The 18,739-nt window shown below is 39.6% G+C and overlaps 1 pseudogene across 1 annotated transcript in view; it reads right to left on the bottom strand.

Moving 5' to 3' along the window:
• LOC309797747 (piwi-like protein 3) overlaps nucleotides 1-17,579 on the bottom strand; it is a 33,227-nt pseudogene extending 15,648 nt beyond the window's left edge. The window contains exons 1-4 of the transcript in view: nucleotides 17,345-17,579; nucleotides 16,995-17,082; nucleotides 4,672-4,868; nucleotides 2,572-2,683 (exon numbers count right to left, since the gene is read on the bottom strand). The product of the transcript in view is annotated as a piwi-like protein 3 (transcript). The remainder of the gene's footprint in view (nucleotides 1-2,571; nucleotides 2,684-4,671; nucleotides 4,869-16,994; nucleotides 17,083-17,344) is intronic.
• Nucleotides 17,580-18,739: the final 1,160 nt, after the last annotated feature.

The raw sequence follows: 18,739 nt of genomic DNA, 5'->3' as shown, positions 1-18,739 counted from the left end.
TACGCTCTCATTTAACCTCATCTTAACATTCTACAGAGACGCATATCTTTCTTTCCTGAAATATTACATTCTCTTGGTCATCTATATATTCTGCCTAGGTGACTGCATATCAAAATCCAAGACTAGGTAAGAGCTAATAATTCCCAAAATGAAAACTCCAGGCTTTACACCGTGGGACTCCAGACTCATCAGCATGCCCAAAGAGCATACTTTTTTTACCCCCTTTGGCAGAGAGATGATACTGAACTCACCACATCTGTACACGAAAGAAAAGAGTGTCCACTTAGGTAGGTTCAGGCTATAGGACTGAATTTTAACAAAGAAATATGAGTGAAAGTAGTGCATTAGCCTATCACTTTCAGTCTAAGGGACCTAAGAGCCAGTATGCTGCTTCTACCTCTTTTCTTCTAACATGACAACCTTGGAGTCCTCTTGTTGAGATGGTAGAGCCACAAAATGGTAACAGATGAGATCACTGAGTCTCCCTGACTCTCATTAGACTTTATTCAAGCCAGAAATAAACCTTTTAAAATTAACTTACTGATATTTCAGGTTGCAATTCCATCTGTGCCTATCTCATCCCAGAACAATCTTATTACACTTATTACAACCAAGCCTTCACTATGTCCTCTCCATTTTCACCCACTTCTCCCATCCTGCTCCAGGCCACCATCATCACTTAAGTCAACTGATTTAATAACCTCCTCACTGGTTTTCCTGCCTCCATTTTTACCCCCGTACAGCCCATTCTCTGTATATTAGACAGAAATCTTACAAATATCTACATAATATGATTTTTTTTTCTGTACGCGGGCCTCTCACTGTTGTGGCCTCTCCCATTGCGGAGCACAGGCTCCGGATGCACAGGCTCAGTGTCCATGGCTCACGGGCCCAGCCGCTCCGTGACATGTGGGATCTTCCCCGGACCGGGGCACAAACCCGTGTCCCCTGCATCGGCAGGCAGACTCTCAACCATTGCACCACCAGGGAAGCCCTACATAATATGATTTGACAATAAAATCCAATTTACTTCTCTAGAGAACACTCCAGCCTAGTTTGGGCTCTGGGTACACCATGCCCACCCCAAAAATAGTGCCTTTGTTCTACCTCTTCTCCCTCATCCGTACCTAGCTCGCTCCTTGCTGCCATTTACATATCAGCTTCGCAGAGAAGATATCCATGACCTTGCAGACTAATAGCCACCAGATGTTCTCCATAGTACCACCCAATTTTAATTATCTCCATATCCCTTATAACTATTAGAATAGTTTTCTTCTCGTTTGTCATCTCTCTGTCTGCCATGAGAATGCAAGTGCCTTAAGAGCTGAGAACTAAATAGTCTTACTAATGTATACCCAAGATATACAATAGGCACTCACTAAATGCTTTTGGGATTGAATGAACAAGTAATAAGTGTGGAACACAAATGAGGATAATGTCATAATAACCCTCCCTTGAAGGGATGTCAGAGGGTTATGTACCTGCAATTGTTCCAAGTAGCTATGTTTTGACTCCCAGTATAATACAAGCTTTCTTAAAAAAAAGCATCCATCTATAAGTTCTTTCCATTTGCCACAAATATCTGCCATTCCTTCAATTACCTTTCTCTCATCTGCTAAAGCTAGAAAACCAACCTCACCAACTGGCCTGAGTTTATTTGTGAGCACTCAAATTAAAAATAGAGGAGGGAGGGCTTCCCTGGTGGTGCAGTGGTTGAGAGTCTGCCTGCCGATGCAGGGGACATGGGTTCATGACCTGGTGTGGGAAGATCCCACATGCTGCGGAGCGGCTAGGCCTGTGAGCCATGGCTGCTGAGCCTGCGTGTCCAGAGCCTGTGCTCTGCAATGGGAGAGGCCACAACAGTGAGAGGCCCGCGTACCGCAAAAAAAAAAAAATTAAAAAATTAAAAATTAAAAAAATAGAGGAGGGACTTCCCTGGTGGCACAGTGGTTAACAATCCGCCTGCCAATGCAGGGGACACGGGTTCGTTCGGTGGTCCGGGAAGACCCCACATGTCGCAGAGCAACTAAGCCACCACAATGAGAAGCCCGCGCACCACAATGAAGAGTAGTCCCTACTCGCCGAAACTAGAGAAAGCCCGCGCACAGCAACGGAGACCCAACACAGGCAAATATAAATAAATAAATAGAGGAATCCATGAATTATGAGATTTAGCACATAACAGACATCATCTCAGATTGTAACTGGTCATTTTTTCTTCTTTTTGAACCAAGTTCTGTAGGGCTGAAACTCCTACATAAAGTTCTCATTTCTGAAGTCTTACCATATTTTATTTCTACCTAACAATCCATCTACATGGTCAAAACATCCATAGCCACTTCTAAGCCTGACAGGGAGGGCCATCTTGGAGCCATTCTAATTATGTGACATTACCCTATACACAAAACACTGAATACATGGATAACAGATATAAGCCACGCTATAATACCCCAAAAGGAGAATATATACAAATACATATATATGTGTCTAACTAAGACTTGAGAAATATACTTAATTGTATAACATGAAAAATTTTAAGACAAATATGTTTGAAGAAATAAAATTTCATAACTCCCTGTAATAGTCTACAAAGGAGGTTTCACTACCATCCGATCTTGTAAATGTAGAGCTGGGAGACTTCTCCCAAGTAATACCATCCACCCTATAGGTTCTGTTGTCATACCTGTGGAATAAATGTAATATGTGGTATTATTCCTGACGTTATTGCATGAAACCATGTAAGAAAGAAGTGGTTTAAAATCCTACAGGTAATTGCAGGATATATATAGCTTTGTTAAGATTAATTCACATAACATGCAATTCACCCATTTAAGTGTGCAGTCCAATGGTTTTTAGTATACTTACCGAGTAATGCAATCATAACGCGATTTTAGAATATTTTCATCACCCAAAGAAGAAACACCTGAACCATGAGCAGTCACTCCTTGTTTCCACCCAATTCCCCCAGTCCTTAAACCACCACTAGTTTACTTAGTGTCCCTATGCATTTGCCTACTCATCACATTTCATATAAATTGAGTCAAATAATATGTGATCTTCCCTGACTGGCTTCTTTCACTTAGCATAATATTTTCAGGGTTCATTCATGCTGTAGCATGTATTGCTACTTCATTCCAGTTTATTGACAAATAATATATCATTGTATAGATATACCACATTTGTGTTTATCCGTTTACCAGTTAATGAACATTTGGGTTGTTTATGCTCAAGCTATTATGAATAGTGATGTTGTGGACATTCATATACCAATTGTGGTGGATATGTTTTCATTTCTCTTGGGTATATAAGCTGGAGTGGAATTGCTGGGTCGTATGGTAATCCTATATTTAGCACATTGAGGAAATGCCAGACTGTTTCCCAAAGAGGCCATACATATACCAGCAGTGTATAATGGTTGGTTTCAATTTTTACACATCCTTGCCAACAGTTGTTAACATCTTCCTTTTTAAATTTTAGCAATCCTAGTAGATAGGAAGTGGCATTTCATTGTGGCTTTAATTTGCATTTCCCTCATGGCTAATGATGTTGAGCATCTTCTCATGTGATTATTGGCCATTTGTATATTTTATTTGGAGAAATGTCTATTCAGATCCTTTGCCCATTTTTTAAAGTTGAGTTTCTTTTATTGAGTTGTAAATATTCCTTATGTATGTAGATACAAATTATTTACTACATGTGATTTGCAAGTATTTCCCCCTGTTCTGCCAGTTGTCTTTTCACTTTCTTGACAGTATACCTTAAAGAACAAACATTTTATTTGGTTAAGTCCAATTTATTTGTTTCTTTGGGCATTACTTGTGCTTTTGGTGTCTTATCTAATAAGGTTTTTGCCTAACTCAAAGTCAAAATTTACTCTTATGTTTTCTTCTAAGAATTTTATATTTTTACCTCTTTTAGTTAGGTCTATTTTGAGTTAATTTTTTAGTGAATTTGAGTTAATTTTGTGTATCCTGTGATGAAGGGGCAGGTGAATATCCAGCTATCCCAGCAATACTTGTTGTAAAGACTGTTCTTTCCCTGATTGAATTATCTCCATACCCTTGTTCAAGTCAACTGACTATAAAAGTGAGGGTTAATTCATGGATTCCCTATTCTGTTTCACTGAGTTTTAGGTCTATACTTACACCAGCGTCACACTGTCTCGGTTACTGTAGCTTCATAATAAGGTTTGAAATTAGGAAGTGCGAGTCTTCCAACTTTGCTCTTCTTAAAGATTGGATTTAAGGTTACTTAGCCAAAACATCCTCTTATCAATTTAAGATTTCTGGTGTAGAGGGAGATTAAAAATAAAAGCTTCCTTCGAATGGAAATTTTCTAGTAGATTGTAATTAAGCACCAATTTTTAAAAATAGCTAGACAGAGAAAGGAAAAGAGAAATTTGGAAGATGCGTACTCTCTTGAGTGCAAGTGAGCGTTCAGAGCCAACAACTGAGTTAACAGTAGGCCTCACAAGAGCCTCAGAGTTTACAACTGACACATGTTCCTCTCCCATGCTGTACAACCAGATGAGAAAAATTATCCAGTGATTCTTGCCATTTTCATGCTATTTCTACTTCTGAATGTCTACATTTAATCATTCAAAAACCCTAGGAACATCTCTAATGAAAAAAAGTCAAAGTGATTGGATAGGTTTCCAAAAAGCAGACATACTTTGTAAGAACAGATGACCCAACTAATTTTTTAAGAATTTCTCTTTTGCATCTTCTCCTCTGGCTTTTTCACGAGTGTGTGATATTAAATCATAAGCAGTTTCCATTCGGAGCAGTTTATGGCTCACATCAGCACAGAGGGTAAGACCAGTTTCATATGGAAGAATGGAAGTAATATAGCCAGGCCAGATTTCCGATCTGCAAATAAGTTAGATGTGGGTGTCAAGATCCCAGCTCTGGACGTAAATCCAGGTATTAGGGAACCTAAACTCACTGTCTAAAATTGAGGCTTTTAGAGTCAGTTTTAATCTCTTATTTTTAATAATCACTGGTCTTTTGAAGGACCTTCAAACAGAGATTTTTACCAGATACACTAGTTATAAGTAATACATCATCTTTGTTAAACCATTTTTATTATCACCTATGGGCTTAAACTATTATCTGTACTCAAATGTGAGGATATATATGGTACATACATATGTAAATTATATACACGTATACCAAGGAGTAATACATACACAGAGACACAAGTGTGATGACTGACAATATTTTCAGAGAAATTACCCAAGTAATCAACCAACATACCTGCTCAATTTGAAGACCCATAAAGGACTTTGGGGCATTAGTGTGAAGAGGGCTTCCTTTTGCGTTTTGTGTATGTGTGTTATTTGCTTTGACACTGTGGTTAGGCTAAAGTAGCACTATTCTGGGTTTTCATCTTTGGCAACTATTTTCTCACCAAGAAGCTTTTTTATTGGGTTGATGCCAAATGAGTATTTGCCTGATTCTTCCTGTCCTGATTCTTTAACTATTTTCCTAGTTTGGACAGCCACAATTTCGTTAGTATGTGTTAATTTCACCCTTCAACGTGGACACACTTTAAGCGAAGTGAACTCCCACCACACTGATGGTAGACTCCATCTGAGCATGCTCAAAAGAGCACAGAAGTTTGTCCATGGGGAGGGTACTATCAGACGCTGATTGACAGTATCTGTGTTGTAGACCAACTTAAGGGAAAACACATACGGTTCTTACCCTTTGCTGCTCCTGATAATAGGCAATGGCAGGCTCTGGATCACAATGTTTGAACCCAGCAGGAATAGTTTTGCACTCTATGTGGCATGACTAGGATAAGGGGTATATGTATCTTATCTAGCTTGTATCTTCTTTTCTATGCTACACAAATACAAGGCTGTCACTTTCTGAGACAATAAACTTTCTCTGGATGTGACAGATTCAAAGCAGATGCCAAATTAGAAACATTTCTGAATTAGGTGATTTGGGTGCCTTGACCAGGTTTAAGAAACAAAACTGTTTTTCTTCTTGGTTTCACATTTAAACAATATGTGTTAGTCTAAACTATATGACCAAAAAATAGAACTACTAAAATAACAGGCCCTGGGCTTCCCTGGTGGCTCAGTGGTTGAGAGTCTGCCTGCCGATGCAGGGGACACGGGTTCGTGTTCCGGTCCGGGAAGATCCCACATGCCACGGAGCAGCTGGGCCCGTGAGCCATGGCCGCTGCCCCTGCCGTCCGGAGCCTTTGCTCCGCAATGGGAGAGGCCACAACAGCTAGAGGCCTGTGTACCGCAAAAAACAAAACTAAATAAATAAATAAATAAAATTACAGGCCCTTATCATTATTATTTTGATATAATAAATAATAGAGGGATATTGTTTTACTACTAATTACCAGCATTTAGTAACGACAAGCTAAACATTAAGCCTTTAGGAAATTTGTGAACTCCTTCATTTCTTCCAATAAGTCTGTCAGATTGGTACCAGTATTTATCACCATTGATGAAGAAACTCAGTTTCAGAGGAAGACACTGAGGCACAGAGAGGTTGAAAGGAACTTGTCCATAATTGCCCTAGCTGCTATGCTAGTCTGCTTCATCAACCACTATCACCACTATCACATTTACTTAATTGGGCTCTAGATTCAGATAAACAACTTTTCCTGGTTGCAAGGAAATCATTTAACAAGCCCAGATTGCAATGCTTGAAATGCAAGTCTGAGCCCAAATCTTAGAACCCAAAACCATGTGATCACTAAAAATACTGAGTATCTATTCTGCGCTGTATAATAGGAGTTTGCTTTTAAAATAACAGGTCCTATTAGGAATAAGTGTACAAATGACATTCTAGGAGGGAATATATCCAACAGGTGTTTTCAATTCCTTTAGTGGCAATGAAAAAGTATGAAGGCATTTCCTGCAATACTAAATGAGCTGATTTGCTTTTGGTGGGTGAACACTGAACTTTGCTTACAAAACTTAACCTGAAAGCATTTTCTAAGTATACTGCTATTACTCTACTAAAAGTTAGCCTTGTTATCTCCTTTAACAAACAAGAATGGTAAGACACAGTCTCAGTTAGTATAGTATGGATAAATCATTTTTGGTGTTGGGTAAACTTGTACCTTAATGAGTGTCTTCAATTTTGGGAAGACATGAATTCAGAATTGCCATTCTCTATGCACATTATTGCCATCTAAACTAATTCCAGCAAGACATAGCTATAGTTAGGTAGATCCTTTCATAAAATGATGCAGTCACTCAGGAATACTTTATAACGTAAAATGACTGGACAGTCAGTAACCAATGAATTATCCTAATGCTGATTCATCTGAGAGGTCCTTTATTCCAATGACTGCTGTTGCTATCCTTCTCTTTTCCTTTTGGAATTAAGAACTATGCACAAAGTCTTACTTACTCTAAGGTTCACCTTGTACCTCTCCTGTCACACAACTCATCATTTTCCCCATCATATGCCACCAAATGCCAAAAAAAATCTGAGCACTCTGCGGTCATGGCACAGGTATTTCTAAAGAGATGAACACTTGTTCAAAAATCATTAATCTGAGAATAAATATATGGGGAAATGATTGGAATCAACTGAAACTATGAGAGGCCAGCAGGGCAGATATGTGTGTGTCTGTATGTGTCTTAAAGAATAATGTTCTCTATGAGAAAAAATGCTTTAGTGCCCCAAAACTTAATCCAATTAATATCCTGGAATATATTTCAAGACCACTTGTATATATGTGCATGTACATAATTTCAGCATTGTATATTGTTTGTGTTATGTTCTCCCTTCTATTCATGGGAATATGTTGCCTTTAAAGCTTAACTTTTCTTGTCGATTTTGTACATGGATGAAGGTTCACACAATAAGATAACTTCAAGGATTTCTTTCTCCAATACCATTGATATGAATTCCTATTACTTAATTTCTTTTTCATTGATTTGCAGATGACAGTCCAAGATAGTTCTGCCAATGGAAATCACAGGACTACCAAGTATGGCAAAGACTTTGGAACAATTAGAGTGTGTTTTCATGGTCTGCATCAGAATTCTACAGATGGCTTTTGGCTGAATTGGCAGTGAAATGAGAATGGAAAGTTAGTGTATCAGTTACTTTTCAGTTTGGTATTTTTTCTTTTCTAGTATTCTACTATGTATTAGAAATTACATAAAAATCAGGAGAAGAAAAATGGTTAAGAAAAATATAACCTGTCATGTTAACGACATTCAGCACTTACCTAGACTCACAGGTACCACGAGAGAACATGAGAGCTGGCTTGTGAGAGCTCACTTTGTTCTAATTCCCTCATTATATTCATGAAAAGCTTTGAGGCTCAAAGAAGGAAGTGACCCTGCCAGAAGCATACCATGAATCAGTGATGAAAGGGAGACTCCTTGGCTTCTGTAGAGCCATGTCTCTGTGCACAAGGTGTTAAAGAAGCATTAGTTAAGTGCCCCTTTACCTAACAACGTGGAGCTTAATCATTGGGTTTGGGCTTCTTGTCTCTTCTTTTCTTTTGCTTTCTCTTTTACATCCTTGGGGGCCTTAGGTTTTAGTTGCTCTCTTGAACTGGATTTAGAAGACATTTATTTTCACTAGCCCTTATTTTTTTGGGATTGTTGGCTGAATTTTTAAGAAGTTGGGGAAGGATACTGAACTGCCAAAAGTTAACAGATTATTGGCAAAGAAATAACAATAATTATAATGCCAATTTCTCTGGGTATTCCCTGTGTACTTTAGGGGTAGAAATAGTATTTGAAAAGTGATTTCAAAACGTGCAAATATTACATGTGGGACATAACCTACTGGTTAAGACCACTAACTCTGAAATTAATTTGCCTGGATCTTTTTCCCCCAGCTTTACCACTTATTAGTGGTGGGACTTCAGGAGTGTTTCTTTGTTTCACTTCCTTTTTAAAAAACAAGGGGTTAATAACCTCACCCATTCTACAAAGATGTGGCATGGAGTTAATACATGTAGAGTGGTTAGGAATCTATGCCACTCTTAAGTCTTTTAAAATCAACCTTACTATTGTTGTTACTATTATTATTATTTCGTTAGCTGTCCTTGAAACAGTTTGCCAGCAGTACTCACTTGTTTTTCTTTTTGTTGTATATTCTCTAAGCATTCTACCAAACCCTAAGTGGCTGGTTTCAGATATTTTACACCTCTTTACCTGTTTGTCACAGCAAAAGTAAAAGGACTTTGGCTCACCTTGATCAAATGAACCAGAACTTTGGTTTTCTCCCATTCATACACACTGGTAAACAGATGTGAAAAAGCGACTCCATGGGGCTTTCAGTCTGGAGCCAAACATCCAGGCTCTGTGTAACTCAACACTATTATGAACACATGTGGGTCCCTTAGGTCCCAAAAGAATCTCAACTAAGCCCATCATTATTTCAGGAATATGAAGAATGCTTTTTGTGAAGTGGTTGAACATAACAGAAATACAAGAAAAGGCAGAGATGTTTCGTATCACAGCTTTTTGAGAAATGCTCAGAGCTCTAAGATGTAGCTGACAATTTCCGCATCAGGTAAAGCTTTCAAAGTTACCAAAAATTTCACCATAAATATGTTTTTTCATCAATGGCAATAATGTGGTGACTCTATTGCTCAATTCCACACAGCATCAGCATTAAATACATGAAAAGGGTAAGTTAAAATATCTGTATGATTGCTTCTGACATAACACTGAGAGCTCTTTTATTTAGGTACTCCATCAGTTATAATGTGGAACATTAAGACAAATTATTTCTAAACACTAACAAGCAATGTAGCAATAAGTGGCAGACAATCAAGGAGAATTTTGCCATAGCATGGTGTTTATTTTGGTACAAGCAAGAATGCAAATCCAAAGGATGTAATTTAGAGGAAACTCTTCCTGTCTATTCTCTAGGAACTAGAACAGGGAGAATGAGAAGATGATTGTGGGTAAGTCAAACCGTTTTCTCCTAATTACAGCTGAATAACTGGGAGCAAACTCCCATGGAAAGTTGTGATCTGCTTGAAGAGAACTAGGAGGGTGCCCTGGTTAGGGTCTTCCATATACAGTTATTCAAGCTCAGACTTGATCGTCTGTCAGGGATGTTACAGTAGGGAGAGTTTTGCTGTAGCTGTGAGACCAGCAAGATCACTTCCAACTCTAAAACCTACAATTTGAATCACCAACACCAGCCGTCATTAAGCGCGACCTCAAATAACTCCAAATCTGTTCATCTACTCACATCTTCTTTACCCAGTCAACAGACCTCAAGTGATTACTACATGCCAGACACAGTTCTAAGACACAGAATAAGGGATAAGAAAAGTAACAACCTCTGTCACTGCGGGGCTTGAGTTCTTTGGGAAGAAGTTCATCTAAATACAAAGAGACACCAAAGATAATATTTGTTTTTATTATTATTCTGTGAAAGAAGTAAGGTAATCTGATAAATTGGGACTGAGTTAGGCTCGTAGGACAATCAAGGAAAAAAAATATCTTTAAGAGATGAGTGCCAAATAGAAAGGAATCATTTATGGACAATTTTTCTGTAAATATTATTTCCAAGACATGGGAACAGCAAATACAAAGGCCTTGAGGGAAGATGAAGCTTAACTACAATCAAGGAACAAAAGGAAGCTACAAGGTAAGGTCAGGAGATAACCACACAAATTTATACCAGCTGGTCCCTAACTTCAAGTCTACGTGTATATATTCTTGAGGTGAGTTAAGACATATATATCATCCAAAAAACAAAAAAAAGTTGACTCCAAAATTACCCTGGAAATTCTGAGTGAGAGTCTTTACAAAGGCACAACCATATTAAAGATCACAGCCATCATTCTCCAAACTCCACTCTGGCCGTCACTTGCAGGCATTTAACAGGGGTGGTTTAATTTCCTCTCTAAAATATTGTGCAGGAAGAACAAACATCCTGGCATGTCTGCACCGTGCACCTAGTGTCTCACAATTGAAAAGTAGCTGGAGCTCACCCTGCTGATGGCTTTGCCGGTTTTTGTTTTGTTTTGTTTTGTTTTTACCTTTTATTAAGAGTCCCATCTCTTTTAAGAACTGGGATATATTTTTTGAGGGAAATAAAGTATAGGAAAATTCAATGGACAGAGATCATACTGTACTTGACTTTTCTGTTCTTTGCTACATTTGTCGAGACAAACGTCTGTTCTTAGCCTTTTTTAATGGCTCTGTTAAATATAACGGACACACGGTACACTGCACATACTTAAAGAACACAATTTAAGTTCTGAACTATGCATATACCCATGGAACTGCCAACACAATCAAGAAAACGAACATATCCATCACTTGCAAGTGTTTTTATGCCTCATTCATAAAGCCCCTTTTCCCCCCTCACATTCCACCCCTCCACATCCCCAAATGGCCACTGATATGCTTTCTATCGTTATAGATGTGTTTGCATTTTTCTAGAAATTTATATAAAGGGATTCACACAGTGAGGACTCTTTTATCTGGCTTCTTTTACTCAATGTAATCATTTTGAGAGTAATTCATATTTTTGTGGCTATCAATAGTTTATCACTTTGTTTTGCTGAGTAGTATTTCACTGTATGAGGATACCACAGTACGTTTATTCATTCGCCTGTTGATGCGTGCTTGAGGTTGTTACAATTCTGTCTATTAAAAATAAAGATGCTATGATGATCCATGTACAAGTCTTTGTATGAACATATACTTTCATTTTTCTTGCATAAATATCTAGGTGCAGAAAGGCTGGATCATACGGTAGGTGTATGTTCAACTTATAAAGAAACAGCCAAACTGTTGACTGAAGTGACTATGACACCTTCCTTCCCACTGGCAGTGTAAAAGACTTCCAGTTCCTACACTGCCTCACCAATAAGTGGTGTGGTTGGACTTTTCTAATTTTAGACATTCAATAGGAATGTAGTGGTATCTCCTGGGGCTTTCACTTTCATTTAGCTAATAATTGATTACAGTGAGCAACTTCCTGTGCTTATTTGCATCCGTACACCTCCTTGGCAGGATCTCTTTTAAAATATTTTTACCCATACTGTTAATTTTTAAAATTTTTTCTAATTACTGAGTTTTGAGAGTTCTATATGTGTTAGAGATACAAGTCTTTTCATGTATATAATTTGTAAATATTTTTTTCCAACCTGTGGCTTTTATTAATAATGGCTTCCAAAGATGAAACCCAATTTATCACTTTTTTTCCTTTATGGATCTTGTTTCTGGTATCATCTGTAGGAAATCTTCACTTAACTCAAGGTCAAAAAGATTCTGTCCATGTTTTAGAGATTCATGTTTTCATCTACATTTAGTTAATTCTTTATATGGTGTGAAGTAGGGATCAGAGGTCATAATTTTGCATATGGCTATCTATGCACAATATCCGTGTACTACATGCTTCCAGCATCATTTGTCAAAAAGACTATCCTTTCTCCTCTAAATTGGCTTTGAACCTCTGTTGAAAATTCAATTGTCCTTATATGTGTGGATATGCTTCTGGGATCTACATTCTATTTGATTGACCTATTATATCTGACTCTTGGTTATAATATATTCTTCCACTGATTTCTTTTCACTTGCTCATGTAAATAGTCTCCCAGTAATATAGCCTTTCCATTTGACTGGACATATCTAGGTATACCTGAAATGCATTTGATAAATCGATGGAATTTGCACTCAAACTAGGGTTACTTTCCAAAAACACTTAAAATGTTGAGGTGTATAAACGATGTATTCTACAGCCTTCCTGCCTCAACCAAGTGTATGTTAACACATCCCCACAAGCTATTTTGCATGTGTATGGGGCTGTAGAGTCTGGGGAGTATGAGAGCGGTATGTGCTGTCTATCCCAAAAGATCATCATAGGAGGCAAAGGAAACATTAAGGAAATAGATAGGAATAGTCAAATGCCAAATGTCAAAATATTTCTCATGTGTTTTTAATGTTTACATTGAGATAAATAAGCAAATTATAAAATACAAAACTTCACAGAATATTTCAAAATGCTCTTTTTTGCCAGATGCAACAAGATACTAGGAATAAATAGAGGAATTTTCTGGAAACAGCTTGTCTTTCCTTTTTTTATCACCATCGAGTGATGGGGTTGTATTTTATTCAGTGTCTTGTACATGTGGGTGCGAATAAAAAGGAACTTCTCTCAAAAAGAGAAATGAGCAAAGAATATGTGTTGTCAACTTGTCTAAAGCATTTTTTCATGTTCTGACTCATTTTTCTTTGTATTGGCATTTCAAGGGATTTTGGTTTTTAATTTGACTATTCAAAAAACTTGATAACTTCAGTGAAACTCCATGAAGATAATATAAACAACTGTAATGGAAAATGAAAAGATGATAATAGCAACCAGCACTGTGATATTTCTTGTCAGTGTTCTTTACTATTTAAATAGTAACAAATCCCATATTAATTTGTCTTTTCGAACTTTGGCCTTTACTTTGGTGGAATAAGTTCCTTTTGCTTTATTATCTGTTTGCAATTAAAAACAATTAATGACCATACTTTGATATGATCATCTTAGAGTTGTATAGAGGGAGGATAGTTATGCAACTACTTATATATCTATGGGTTCAAAGAAGTTTAAAGGCTTGATATTTGAATCCTGTGGAATGCAGCCTCCTTTCCCAGAGGGAAATGAACATATACATGTACTTAATGTAGTTTAAAATAAAGCAACACCTGTTCGTAGAGGCACCTCCTATTTCAGGCATGTTTAGGCATAGGGAAGGGGAACAACAGCTATAAAATATAATTCGTGTCTATAAGGAGTTTACAGTTTAGGGGGGTTGAGGGCTCTCAGTGACTCAATGAGGATGAGCCTGATGCACGTGGCTACAAGGTCACTCTTGAATAAAGTCTGCTTTAGGAAAGACCAGCCTACTCTTATTCTGTTAACCTCTTTAATGTGGTGTCCAATAAACCTGAATATCAAGCTCAAATGCCACTTTAGAAATGTTTCCAGGGGTGCTAACAGCCAAGAAGTCAATATGATTCCTATACACTTGACACAACTCACCAGAGGTCTTGAATTCGGTGAGCATATTGACCTCTTTTAAGAAGGATCACCACTTAAACTTCGAATGCTAAACTTCTAAGAGAATGAAGTAAGTAATAAGTGATATTCAGGTTCAGAGGTGGAAGAGAAAAGAGGTCTCACCTTGAGTAGAACATTTTGTTGGATTCTCCAAAGTGGCAAACAATAAGGAGAACATTAACCAACTAAGACTCTGAATAAGTTGATAATTAAGATGAAAGCCTCAGATGGAGGTCATAATGTCCCCTAGATTTAAGGATACACTTAGGCTGAAAGGGAAACTATTGAAAAAGATATAGAAAATGCTAAATATTTCACAAAAAATTTATTAGAATAAAACAACTTAGCAAAGTTTGCAGAGTAAGAAATCAACATATACACATCACTTGCATTTCTGTACATTAACAATGAACAATCTGAAAAAGAAATTAGGAGAACAGTTCCATTTACAATACCATCAAAAAGAAGAAAATAATTAGGAATAAGCTTAACGAAAGACATGAAAGACTTGTACACTGAAATCTACAGCATTGGGCTTCCCTGGTGGCGCAGTGGTTGAGAGTCCACCTGCCGATGCAGGGGACACGGGTTTGTGCCCCGGTCCGGGAAGATCCCACATGCCACGGAGCGGCTGGGCCCGTGAGCCATGGCCGCTGAGCCTGCGCGTCCGGAGCCTGTGCTCCACAACAGGAGAGGCCACAACAGTGAGAGGCCCACGTACCGCAAAAAAAAAAAAAAAAAAAAAAAAAAAACTACAGCATTATTGAAAGAAATTAAGGAAGACATAAATAAATGGAAAGATACCCCATGTTCATGAACTATTGTTAAAATGTCCATATTATACAAAGCTATCTACAGATTTAATACAATGCCTATCAAAATCCCCTATTTTTGCAGAAATAGAAGAAACGACCCCAAAATTGATATGTAACCACAAAGGACCCTCAATAACCAAAGCAAACTTGAAGACCTCACACTTTCTTTTGAAATGAAGTTTTCTTGTTATTGTGGGTTAAAAATCCAAAGTCCTAAATGTCCATAAATTATCCTCCCAAATTTATATTTTGGTTCATTCTCAGTGACAGGGCTTTCGGTACCTGAGCGGCATTGAGGGTTCCTTCAATATCTGTAGCTTGGACTTCTGTCACTGACATGGTGTGGGTATCTCAGAGCCTTGGTTGTTTTATCAGTTTATCACGTCCCTCATGAACAATGCTCAGGAAGGCCCCACGCTTGCTTGGTTTCATGCTCTGCTACTGCTGTCTTGAAATTCTTAATAATTTTATCTTTGAACTTACGTTTTGTAAGGAACGTTTATGGGATGATAAAATGTACGCATGAGCAGAGGAGACACGTGCAATATGTGTGCCTGCCACCATTCCTGCTGCCCCTGCACATCTAGTTTTTACCCTGCTTATGGTGTGCTTTCCATGACATGCTGACTTGCTACCATTTGGAGTCTTACTGAGTTCCACCAGAGTTCTGTGCTACTGGTCACATCCAAGACTAAGTGAACATGTTAACAGCTTCGGGAAGCCATGCTTTCCATCTGAATATGAAATTACTTCTAACAGAGAAAGGAAGCAGTTCTTTTTTAAGAAACAAGAATGTCTAAGGAATCTTATCATATCCTTTCTTACTCGTGTTACCTCCCAATATTAGCCAAACACATCTGCTGAAAAAGATGACATATATGAAAAAGAGAAGAGAGAAAAATATGCTAACGGATTCCTAATTACCCAAATGCCCCATATCTGTTTCAGTAAGTATCATTATATATTATGGAAATTTTTCTCAGTGACAGAGAAAGACATCCTGGCTGAACATCCCTCTGCCCATGACACAGAGATGATGGTCTACAGCTACCTTGAAGGCGTTGGAGCCCACTTTACCCGTCACTAATATTAATGGAGGACAAAACTTCATATTCCGTTTGCTCTGTATTTGTTACAGCACTTCTTCCCTTCATTAAAATGGATGGCCCATAATTCAGTCTGTAGTGTGTGTATCATTGGAAATTGAACAAATTTTTGTTGGTTTTATTAATGCCATAGGTTTCTAGGGAGGGTCTACTCAATAACTAAGTCTAGTTTCACAGTTACAAATAAATTATGATGTAACTTTGCATAAATTAAGTTCATCATAAAGGAAGGATACTGAGAGCTGCTACTACCCCTTCACTGAGGGGCTCTTGTAAAGCGCTAAATAAAGCAACAGAGGTGTATATGAGTGCATATATTTTCTATATTTGTACACACTTAAAAAGAACTCTTACAAAATGCATTATAAAAACCTTGATGCTGTGTGTCCCTAGTTCCCAGCTCTCTCATTAAAACTATTGAAATGAACAAAATGTTATCTATTAGGATAGCTATCAGAGTACTCCAAATACTACTTCTGCCCTGAGCAGGTAGTCAACGTTAGGAATCTGGTACCATCCAGTCACCTCCCACTTCCTTCCCCAAAGGAGAGGGAGGTGAAGGTCCCATCCCATGCCATGGTGTTCTCTGCCCCAACCGCATGCTGCTCCCTGCTGCTGGAGAGGCCAACAAAAGAAGTGCTGGGTGAAGACCACCAGCCCAAATCACCAGGCTCACTGATGGCTGGGAAGGAGCTGCAGCGTGAAAAGTCTTCACGCATCCCATCAAAAAGCTCCTCTTCCCTGGTATCTACCAGCAGTAGGCCCTGCAAGGGGGATTCCCCTGCCGCTTTTTCTGCCGCTGCCAGGGCTGAGGTCACTCCCATCAGGGATCGAGGCACTGACGTGGGATCAAGGTGAGCTGTCCCCTCCTAAGCTTCTGCGCTTAGCTGCTGCCAAAAACCCAGGCACCTTGGAGAAGAACACTGACTGTCAGTGGAACAAGATCCTGAATCATATTAAGGACGGTCAAGGAAGAATGCAGTGCCCCTCAGCCTGCCCCTTCTCTCTCCCCACCTGCCTCACACACTGCAGACTCCCTGCCCACGGCCACTCACACTTTGCAGGTCCCTGCTGCTACCACCGCCTTGGCCGACCTATATTCCACGTCCCTCATCCTGTCTGCCCCTCCACCTTCCCCAACACCTAATATTGATCAGGAAACAAGATACACAGTCCCTAAGCTGCCAGTCCTGCTGATTCTCTTCCTCCTTCAGCTTCTGATCCCATTTTGGGAATTCCACTAAAGAAGAATGAAGGACCTTTTCATTCAGTCACAGCCACACACCTCTTATTTCTGAACTCCCCACACCTCCTAGCATCCAGGCTTTCTCCTTCCAGCCACCATTCCATGAAAAGGAACCCCCAACACCTGTTTGTGTAGATTCTAGCCCCCCTTTATACTTACTTACCCCTCTTCCAGTCCCTACCATCAATCCCCCTATTTTAACTGGGCGGCCAATAAGTTCTATGGGAATCCCTTCCACCAGCATGGCCACGGCATCGGGAAGTTTCACCTTCCAGTCTACTGCACACTCTGATTTATACATGGACACGACAGCCTCTTCACAAGCTGTAATTTTTAGGTCTCTCCCAGGTTTCAGGGTGGAGCAGAGGCACCCTGCAGGGGTAAGAGTGTCCATCACCGCACATCTGCCGATGGTGCCCTAGGCCACCCCAATTTTAACCATACTTTTGGCCCCCAAACCAAACCACAGCCCATATTTGGGACCACTCATGGGCAGCAGAGGGCCTCTCCCCCTGGTGTTCCTGTTTTCCCAGCCACCCCATTTACGGCTTCAGCAGAAAAAGCTCTGACAAAGAACCTATGGACAACATACCTCCTTCCCAGGTTGTCACTTTTCATTCGACTCCTGTTTTCTCAGTCCCACATTTATGCCTTCAGCCAACAGAAGCTTTGACACTGAACCTAGGGACACCACACCTCCTGCCCAGGATGTCATTTTCATTCAGCTCCTGTTTTCCCCAGTCCCCCATTTATGGCTCAGAGGGCAGTAGCTGTGACACTGAACCTATGGACACCACACCTCCTTCCAGGCTGTCATTTTCCAGTCGGCTCCTGTTTTCCCCAGCCCCCCATTTACCGCTTCAGCAGGCAGAAGTTCTGACAGTGAACCTATGGAAAACACACCTCCTTCCCAGGCTGTCTTCTTACATTGGGCCCGTGTTTTCCACAGCCCCCAATTTAGGGCTACAGCAGGCAGAAGCTCTGACACTGAACCTATGGACAACACACTGCCTTCCCAGGCTGTCATTTTCATTGGGCTCCTGTTTTCCCCAGCCCCCCATTTCCAACTTCAGGAGGCAGAAACTCTGACACTGAACTTAGGCACACCACACCGCCTTGCCAGGCTGTCATTTTCGACTCGGCTCCTGCTTCCCCCAGCCCTCTATTTACGGCTTCAGCAGGCAGAAGTTCTGACGCTGAACCTAGAGACACTACACATCCTTCTCAGGCTGTCATTTTCCATTTGGCTCTGGTTTTCCCAGTCCCCCATTTAAGGCTTAAGCAGGCAGAAGCTTTGACACTGAACCTATAGATAACACACCTCCTTCCCAGGCTGTCATTTTCCATTCGGCTCTTGTTTTCCCAATGCCCCATTTACAGCTGCAAAAGGCAGAAGCTCTGACACTGAAACTGTGAACACCACACCTCCTTCACAGGCTGTCATTTTCTCTTTGGCCCCTGTTTTCCCCTGGCCCCCATTTAGGCTTCAGCAGGCAGAAGTTCTGACATTAAACCTATGGAAAACACACCTCCTTAGGAGGCTGTCATTTTCCA

The sequence above is a fragment of the Mesoplodon mirus genome (assembly GCF_964341445.2).
Source record: "Mesoplodon mirus genome assembly, contig: HAP1_SCAFFOLD_942, whole genome shotgun sequence".
Taxonomy (NCBI): domain Eukaryota; kingdom Metazoa; phylum Chordata; class Mammalia; order Artiodactyla; family Ziphiidae; genus Mesoplodon; species Mesoplodon mirus.
The sequence above is the reverse complement of the archived record's forward strand: the minus strand, read 5'-3'. Positions and strand labels throughout refer to the sequence as shown.